Source organism: Primulina tabacum, chromosome 18 (genome assembly GCF_025594145.1).
Source record: "Primulina tabacum isolate GXHZ01 chromosome 18, ASM2559414v2, whole genome shotgun sequence".
NCBI classification, from domain to species: Eukaryota; Viridiplantae; Streptophyta; class Magnoliopsida; order Lamiales; family Gesneriaceae; genus Primulina; species Primulina tabacum.
The window spans coordinates 22,007,731-22,018,179 of NC_134567.1; positions in this window are offsets into that span (position 1 = coordinate 22,007,731).

Here is a 10,449-nt window from a genome sequence, read left to right on the forward strand (position 1 = left end):
TTACCCAAGAGGATACCGCATTCCAGACTTCACGTTATACTCCGGGGAAGACGGTCAATCCAGCGTGGAGCATGTGGCCAGGTTTACAATTCAGTGTGGGGAATTGTAAAATTTGGAGAGCTTTTCTAATTACAAGTTACGTTTGTTCCCCAATTCCCTGACCAGTACTGCTTTCACATGGTATGCAACATTACCTCGAAATTCTATTATGACTTGGCACGATATGGAACGTCAATTTCATACACAATTCTTCCGGACAGTACCTGAGATTAGTATAGCGGAACTGTCAAGGGTGGTCCAAAACCCGGGGGAATCTGCCGATGATTTCATTTGTAAGTTCAAGAAGGTGAGGAGCAGATGCCGAGTTTTCCTCCCTGAATCAGAATACGTGAAGATGGCACAGCGAGGACTCGATTTTGAACTTAGAAAGAAGTTCCAAGGGATGGAATTCCGTGATTTTTATGAACTTGGTGCCAAGGTATCAGAGTATGAGGAATTATTACGAGAGGAGAGTCATAAAAGAAAGTCTAAAGTGGGCTCTTATTTCCAGGAAGTGGAGGAAGTTGCATTGGCAGGAGTAGCAAACTCCGGATCACGGATTGTCCCTTTCTTGAAACGCAAAAGTGAAGAACTTTCCAAGAAAAACATTCCTCCAGTGCAAACACCCTATACTTTTGATGCATCAAAGACGGAGGAAATTTTCGATCACTTGGTGAAGGAGAAGTTTATAACATTCCCCTCAGACCACAAGCTGCCCACTAGGGAGGAATTGAAAGGAAGGGATTACTGTAAGTACCACAACTCCTTCAACCATAATACTAATACTTGTTGGGCTTTCAAGAATGTCTTGCAGGAAAGAATCAACAAGGTTATCCTGAAATTCCCCGAGAAAAAGGAAGCAATGATAGTGGATGAAGATCTTTTTCCCCCGATAGCCAATGTGAACATGAGCAGTACTGATTTGCGCTTCTTGATCAATGAGAGGAGACGGAGTGAAAACAGGGACATGTCCATTAGGCCAGGAATTACTATAAAGAAGTGTTGGGTGCCTCGAAAAATGATGTTTGAGGTTAGGGAGAAGAAAACAGAAACTTTTCATGGGAAAGATCGCTATTACAGTGGGGAGGATCTGCATTATACTGGAAGGAATATGAGGTATGACAGGGAATCCATGGAAAAGGCCGGAGAACCAGTACCTCAGAAGGAGCCCATATTCTTGGTCGATGAATAACGAGAGAAGAAGTGGCCAGCAGTCATTTCATAAGATAATACAGAGGCCATCTCTTCTGAGCTCTGATAGAAAATATGAAAGGAAACCTCGTTTTGTTGTTCCTCCCAGAGCAATCCCTGATGGTGTATGGAGGCGAGTAGAACATCCAAAATTCCCAAAGTCTCTTTCTAGAACCCAAAAACGACATTTGTTGAGAGAAAAAGCTGCTGAACGTAGGTCTGGGGTAGAGGAGTCATTTAAAGAGAAGAAAAAATTTGGGAGGAAGGCTACTGAAGATAATGAGGAGGAAGATGATGATTTATTATCGAAGGAAGATAGTGAACCAGTCAAGAGGGCTACTTTCAAAGTGGGGCAGATTTTGGTTTCATTTGAGTGTGCCACTGGCTCGTTAACTGTTGCCAGAGGAATTCAAACGCAAAAGGATGTGTGAATCCGAGGTGTTCGCTGGAAATCAAAATGGTACACAACCTGTTCAGACTGATATTTTGAATGAAAGCGTTGGTGTTTTTGTCGATGAAGAGAAAAGAGTATTGATGAAGCGACCCACAAATGAAATGACTCAGCATATCAAGCCACTCTATATTGTAGCGCATGTGAATGGAAAGCCGTTGTCTAGAGTGTTAATAGATAATGGGTCTGCTGTGAATATTTTGCCGTACAGAATTCTTCAGAAATTGGGGAAGAAGGTGGAGGATTTGATTCCCACCGAAGTTTCTGTGGCGGCTTTGACTGGGGAGTCTACAAAAACTTTGGGAGTATTGCCATCAAACATCACTGTAGGGTCCCGATCTTCGTTGTCAGCCTTTTTCGTGGTAAATTCCAGTGCAAGTTTCCACGCTTTGTTAGGGAGGGATTGGATTCACACCAATCATTGTGTGCCATCATCCATGCACCAGTTGCTGTTGATGTGGAAAGGAGATGAGGTGGAAGTGGTACAGGCTGAGTCACAGCCGTATCAGTCAAACTCCAATGCAGTAGAAGCTAGATATTATGATGGAGCCTTCGGACCTATCAGAATTCGTGATTACAAGGTGAATGGGCAGCAAGGAGCAGTCTACATGGACACCAAGAAAATAAGGGAAGCAGTTGAAATAATTCTCAAACCCACTGCCATGGTCTCTCCTAGACCCATGGTTCGACCTATTATCGAGGGGGTCGATGATTAAGTTCACTAAAGAAGAAATGGAAGTGGCTGCAACTTCCGAATGGAAAGCCACATTGCAGCAGCTGGTGAGTTAGTCTTAGCTCCGGCACAGATGGAAGATCGACAGCCGGAGACTCATGACCCTTTGAAAGAGGTGAATCTGGGGACTGTGGAATGCCCTAAACCCACGTACTATCAGTGACTTATTGGAGGAAGAGATGAAAGGGGAAATAGTGAAACTTCTCATGGAATTCAAAGATTGTTTCGCATGGGAATATGAAGATATGCCGGGTTTAGATCGTAAATTGGTGGAACATCGACTACCAATTAAAGATGGTTTCAAACCATACCAACAGCCGGCTAGAAGGATGTCCAAGGCGATTGAAGTAAGAGTAAAAGAAGAAATTGAAAAATTACTCAAAGCAAAATTCATTCGTCCAGTAAGATACATGGAATGGCTGGCAAATATAGTCCCTGTCACGAAAAAGAATGGGAAGCTTCGAGTTTGCAAAGATTTCAGAGATTTAAATTGTGCTACCCCGAAAGACGTTTATGTCATGCCAGTAGCTGATATGTTAATCGATGCAGTGGCAAAAAACGAGTTGATGTCATTTATGGACGGTTTTTCAGGATACAACCAAATAAAAATAGCCGAGGAGGATGTATTCAAGACAGCCTTTAGATGCCCTGGAGCGATCGGCACGTTCGAATGGCTTGTTATGCCATTTGGATTGAAAAACGCGGGGGCAACTTACCAAAGGGCCATGAATACCATTTTCCATGACATGATCGGTCAGTGCTTAGATGTATACATTGATGACATTGTTGTAAAATCTAAAAAAGCAGCAGATCACCTTGGCCATCTTAAGAAAAGTTTTATAAGGATGAGGCAGCACAACTTGAAGTTGAATCCTTTGAAATGTGCTTTCGGTGTACAGGCTGGGAATTTCCTTGGATTTTTGGTTCACCAGCGGGGAGTAGAGGTGGAAAAAAATAAGGCTAAAGCCATTATGGCAGCGATGCCACCGAAGGATAAGAAGGAGCTACAAAGATTCTTCGGTCAGGTAAATTATTTAAGAAGATTTATTTCAAATCTGGCAGGTAAAACTCGTGAATTTTCTCTATTATTAAAGTTGAAAGACTCGGAGGAATTTAAATGGGAAAAATGTCACCAGGAAGCCTTTGATAAAATAAAAGAGTATTTGTCTAAACCTCCTGTTTTGATGCCCCCAAAGCATGGTTTTCCCCTCAAATTGTATATATCGGCCGCTCAGGATTCTATTGGGTGTCTTTTGGCACAAAATAACCAAGAGAATCATGACCAGGCCATTTATTATCTGAGTCGATCATTAACAGAGGTGGAGTTAGATATTCAGTCATAGAAAAGCTGTGTATGGCGTTGTATTATTCATGTACTAAATTGAGGCATTATCTGATTCATTCAAGAGTTTATGTGATTTCGCAGACAGATCTTGTCAAGTACATGCTTCACAGGCCTGTCTTGACTGGGAGAATTGGCAAATGGTCGCTGGCATTGGCCGAATTCACCTTGATCTATTGCCCACAAAAATCGGTAAAAGGCCAAGCCGTTGCTGATTTCCTAGCAGACCATCCTATGATTGATGTGACAGGGAATGTGCCAGGAGATATACCAGTTTTCTGTATTAATCAGCCTTGGATTTTGAAGTTTGATGGTTCCAGCACGGAGAGGGCATCAGGGGTTGGAGTCGTGATAACATCCCTAACAGGAGTCAAGACGGCTTTGTCGTTCAATCTGGACTTTCCATGCACCAATAATCAGGCTGAATATGAAGCACTAGTGATTGGTTTGGAAATTTTACGAGATTTGGGAGCTAGAGATGTGCTGATTATTGGGGATTCCCAGTTAGTCCTCAAGCAAATGTCAGGGGAATATAAATGTTCGAGTTTGGCGTTGGCCCCTTACTTTACTGCTGCTTCACAGCTCCTTGATGATTTTGAGGATGTGACATTCCAATATGTGCCAAGGCAAGACAATTGGGAAGCTGATGAATTGGCTCAAATTGCTTCTGGTTTAAAGATGTCGTCCGAGCTCACCCACAAACTCTTGTTGATACAAAAAAGAAATCATCCTTCTATCCATCAGCGAGGAATACAAGTGGATACCTTTGACATTGATGTTGACCTCGCTGGGGATTGGAGAGATGAAATAAAAAATGCATTGAGGAATCCTGAGCAGAGGTTGCCTCATGGTTTGAAGATGAGAATTCTGCATTATGTCTTGATGGGAGATGAACTGTACAGGAAAGGATACAATGGTTTATTGTTGCGGTGTTTGGGTTTCCCGGAGTCCATGAGAGTTATGCAGCAAGTACATGAAGGAATATGTGGGGCACACCAGTCAGGAATCAAGATGAGATGGCTAATCCGCAGACATGGCCACTACTGGCCATCGATGCTAAAAGACTGTATAAGATATTCGAGGGGTTGTCAACAATGTCAAAAACACGGAAATATTCAGAGGATACCAGCCGATGAAATGCACGCTTTCATAAAGCCGTGGCCATTTCAGGGGTGGGCCATGGATTTGATAGGTAAAATTTATCCTCCCTCGTCTAAAGGACACTCCTTTATAATTGTGGCAACAGATTTCTTCACCAAGTGGGTTGAGGCTCTCCCCATGAAAAAGGTAGAGCAGAAAGATGTTGTTCTGTTTGTAAAAGAACATATTATTCACAGATTTGGAATCCCGCAATCGATCACTACCGACCAGGGAACTATGTTCGTGGGGTCAGAAATGAAGGAATTTGCCGAAGATTACGGAATCCAGTTGATTAATTCTTCACCTCATTATCCCCAGTCCAACGGTCAAGCTGAAGCTTCAAACCAAGTATTGATCAAGATGTTGAAAAAGATGATGGAAGACAATCCCCGAGATTGGCACCGACTGCTATCGGAGACTTTATGGGCTTATCGGACCTCAAAGAGAAGTGCTACTGGTACAAGCCCTTTCACCTTGACTTATGGGCATGATGCAGTATTGCCTATGGAAGTGGTAATCCCTTCTTTGAGAGTGATGAGGCAGAATGATTTGGAACCAGAGATTTACACGGAGGCTATGATTATGGAACTTGAGGATTTGGATGAGCTGAGAATGCAGACATATAATGCTTTGATGCTTCAGAAATCCAAGGTGGCCAGAAGTTACAATAAGCGTGTGAATAAGAAAATATTTGAAGAAGGAGACGTGGTTTGGAAAGTGATTTTACCCCTCGGGACCAAGGACAGGGAGTTCGGCAAATGGTCACCCAACTGGGAAGGGCCATTCAAAGTTCATCGAATATTAGATGGAAATGCATATTGATTGGCAAGTCTTGATGGGGAGCCACATAGAAGGTGCATTAATGACAAATATTTGAAGCATTATTACCCCAGTAGTTGGGTAGGGGTGTCAGAAACAAAGGGTTCATGAAGCTGGATGCGAAGGAGTTGGTACAAAGTAGGCTAGATGGCCACTTTGTTTGAATCCATTGTATTAACTTGTAAGAAGTTCTTGTGAATATGCAAGGAATAGGCTTTAAGCCATTCCTTGGCAAACTTATTTGTAAAGAGTGATGGAGCATTTGTAAATAAATAAAAATACTGGCTCGTGGAGTTCGCTATAGTTAATTTGGGTAGAGTGCTCGTTGTGTTAGTTGGCCAAATCGGTAACAAAGTGAAGTTCATTTAAGTGCATGTCTTGAAACTTCGATGAGCTTTATTCAAAAAATGTGGTTTGGCCGTTCATTGGGAATGTATGTTGATTTGCGTTTGTTTGCGTCGTTATTAAATGTTCACTTTGTAGAAAAAATTTTGGCAGAGTTTCGCTTGTAAGTATAATATGCCAAAAATATAAAAACACCTGCAAACAAGCCCCAAGCAACAGATATCCAGAGAATAGTGCATTATAACAACAGAGCTGAGTTTCTAAACATTCCCCAACATTCACGAAACAGAAAAGGAACAAGCCAAATCATGGCAGACAGGTGCAATATGTCAAGAATGTACTACTCTATGGTCCAGAAATTCCACAAAATACCAAAACATAAACCAATATCGCCATAAAGATGAGATGGAGTCTTCAAGAGAAATCAAGTTGACGTAGCTCTTCCCACTTGGACAAGCATTCAACCCGAGTCTGCTCAGCCGTTTTCAATGTATCCTCCCACTGCTGATAGGCATGCCTTTGACTTACCAAACTGTCGCCCAAACTTTGGATGTCTGCCTTGAGTCTGTCAGAGGAAGTCTTTAAAACCTCACTGTCATGAAGGAGAGTTACCATATCAGCTTTGTGTTGGGCGATTTCCATTTCTAGCTTCTTCACCAATTCCTCTTTGGCGTCAAACTCCTCATTAGAGCAACTTTCCGTTCGGAGAGCATACCATCTAAATGTCTTTTTTGCTCCTTGAAGTTGTTCACCCGAATTAGTGTCTCTGAACATATAGAACTCGAGTCCTGGAAAACTGAGAATATGTTTGGCAAAGCAGCCAACACCTCATGAAGTGGAGATGACGAGAAATCTGGGCTGCTTTTCAGGATAGACACAGCGGATAAAATGGTGGTTTTTTCCATATCCCCTAAGGCGTTGAGGTTCATATTCAAGAAATGCTTCAGTGAAGCTTTTGCAGTAGCAAGCTCCAAACCAGAGGGGACATTCAAAGAGGAGGCCATATGAGACGGTCCTGACTCCAAAAAGCTGAAATCAAAATCCAAAGTCTCCTCTACCAAAGAGACCATCGCCCTCCGTGCCGATAGATCCTACAATGCCAAGGAGAAGGTGAGACACAAACAACAAACTGATAATTAAAGAGGGAGTAGAATGGTTGTTACCAGAAAGTGGGAGCCAGCCGAGGGAGATTTCTCTGCCACATCATCGGAAGAATTACCGGGGAGAACTTTCCTACTCTTGAGTGAGGCCAAAGGAGTGGCCAAAGGGACATGCTCATCCGACTCGGTTTCTGCGGAAGGGCTGGAGGTTGAGGAGGAGTCAAGATTTTCTACTATCACAGGGCCAGCTGAGGGAATGGAAGTGAGTGGTTGGATTGCCCGAGACAATTGAGCGGTGGATCGGGTCCGCCGTCTTGACGGTGAAGGAACATGTACTTGTTTCACTTGAGCAGACGGAGTCACTTGAGTAGGATTTGCTTTCCCCTCCTTGCCTTTTCTATCATTCCTTGCAACCGACAGATCCAAGGCTTGTCGAGGACTTTGAGGGTCTACATATCCAAACATATAATATTTAAAATCTGAGAGTAGCAAATCATACAAAAAGCAGGAGAAGATATACCTGATATGTCCAGCTCTGCAGGGATAAGACAATGATATCTTGCAGTCCACCATGCAAGGTAGTCATCAGAGACTGAAATGGGGGCCTCCACAACAGGGGTCTTAAAATATTCGGCTTGCTCCGATAATTCGATCAACGATAGTGAAGTGAATTTCTTTTGAGACAACTCCGCTTTCATCATTTCGTTCAGAGGGCGAGGCAGATACAATGTGTTTGAAGACACGGTTGGACACAAACCTAGCTGGGAGGGGTACAAGGTTGGATTGTAAAACTCAAAAATATGGGTACTTTGATCACGTGGGGACACCCCGTCATGTACTAGGAAACGAGGATGTAGGGTGGCAGTCCGCACATTTTTAACCAAGGAAGATACGTCTATCGCTTTACTGGTAGCCATATACCCAATCCACGGGTAATCATCGGCTGTGACCCTAAGGAAAGGAGGCCGATGAACTGCTCGAAAGAAGGGCAGAGATAGCATAAAAGTACACACCCCTGCAACAGTGAAAGTACTCCGACAAGTTATGAGTTCCTTCCATGACAACCTCTCAGAAAGAAGGCCGGGTGGGGATTTCAACTCAGGAAAGTAAGAGAACAGCCACATTTGAAGAAACCACATAACCCCATTAAGTCTAGAGAGGGGCACATCATTCACGGCAACGTTCAACCAATGGTAGATCGATCCCAAAAACATTACACCAAGACCGTGTACATTTCTAACGCTCAGGGACCTGGCAAGAGCCAAGTATTCCATAGTCGGCTTACCAGAAGAAGGACAAAAAAGATACTTACATATCAGTACCCACATAAAGGATATACGTTCTTCGCTGGTAGGGGAAGTCCTCTTGAGAGCGCTCCAAGACCTGATAATCTGAGAGTAAGAAGAAGGACTCCAATATTGTTCAGAGAGCTGAGGTAAGTCTCGGGTATCCACCAGGCTGGCAAATTCATTTCCAAGAACGGGAAGACCAGTGAGATGCAAAACGTCTTGAAGAGTGATGGACATAGGGCCACAGGGGAGAATAAAAGAATTACAAGGCGGTGCCCATAACCGAATGGCACCCTCGATGAGGTATAGATTAAAAGTACGATCGGTGGTGGACATTTGGATGAATTGGTAAAGGCCCTGTTTTCGCCACATTCCCCCATCAAACTTTTTCAACCTCTCAACCCAAATATTCCAGTTAACATCTCCCCTGGGTAAAGATTTAAATTTGGCAAACTCAAAAGGTGGTACAACGGTGCAATTTAGCAATAAAGCACTTGGCTCAAGGATGGAAAGAGGAAATAGCATGTTGGTGGCCTCGGGGGATAAGGGAATATATGACTATAGGAAGGATCAACGGTATAACCAAAGACTTCCACCAAGTTAGAATCACCCTCAGTGATCATCGAAAGTCTGCAAATGGCATAAGATTCAAAGTAAGGGGAATTAATACTTAACAAAGTACACCCAGACAAAGAGGAAACATACCCGGGGGTAGACATCCCAATAACGAATTCGTCGCTAAGCGTAGAGGATTGGTTTCGATACGCTGACGAGTGTGCGCCCACGAGTGAAAGATCACCGCTTATCCCTACAAGGTGAAATAAGAAAGGCGTTTCACGTCACAGACAAGAAAATCGAAGAAATATACATTGGCACTGAGAAGGATCACGTGAGCTAAAGTTACGTATCTAACGAGCAAAGAGGAATTGCCAATGTGCAGTAGTCATCCTTATAAAGCACTCAAGAACACGTAGCCACACAGAGCAATACTCCAACATAAATTTGAATAGACACAAAATACCATCCGATCGATTCAACCGAGATAATGAAACAAAAAGGGGGATATCTACCTGTTCTTTGTAGTTGCCCGGACGGGGGACGGCGAGTGAAGGAATCACAGACCCGTGAAGAGGAGCTTACACTATTTGGATAACGGCGTGGCGATGAGAGAAAACCAAGAGAGGAGAAGGAGGGCGGTGGTGCACGCGGTATATCACAGACCGCAGGTCCCAGTAAACCAAAAGGATTTGGGCGATGGGCAAAATCGAGGAACGTGGAATGATGAGGCAAATCGATGCTTTTGTTATCCAGCGTAGGCGAGGAGTTGGGGAAGAAGACAATGGAAGGAACGAAGGGAGTGTGGAGGATTTTTAGGGAATTGACGCGGAGATCGAGGAATAAAGCTTGGAAATGAAAGTTGAGATAGAAACATAAATAAGCCAGGATCTTTTATTGTGAAGGGATTATATTTGTTAAACTCATTTTGAAGGACTCTAGGAAGATCGGAATGCTTGGGAAATGTGCGAGGGAATTCCATTTGTTTTGAAAAGGGACATGCGAAAATATAGCCAAATTGGCCCATGGGCCAAATTGGCTACGGGGGGTAATTGTTGTGCCTAATATTTCAGAAGCCCAAAACAAATTCAACAGATGAAAGCCAATTGTTATGTCCATAACTCAAAAAAGCCCAAAATTCGGCCCAAGTGAAATTGCAGTTGGCCCAATGAATCAACGTGATATCAGTTGCTGCCAGTGCCCGACGTGGAAGAACGTGGAGTGATGGGGGAAAGAAAAACTGCTGTGCGGAAGGATAACAAAAGCAAAAAGAATCATCAGAAAGAGGCTCAACAAATTCACAGAAAATCTACAGCAACTTCTCTGCAACTTTGCTCTCATATATTTGGTCGTATATTTTTATTTCCAGCAATCGCCTTCCATAGATTTCAGAATGTTTGTTCAAGTTTCTTGTAAAAACTTTGTTCGAATTTATAATGGCATAA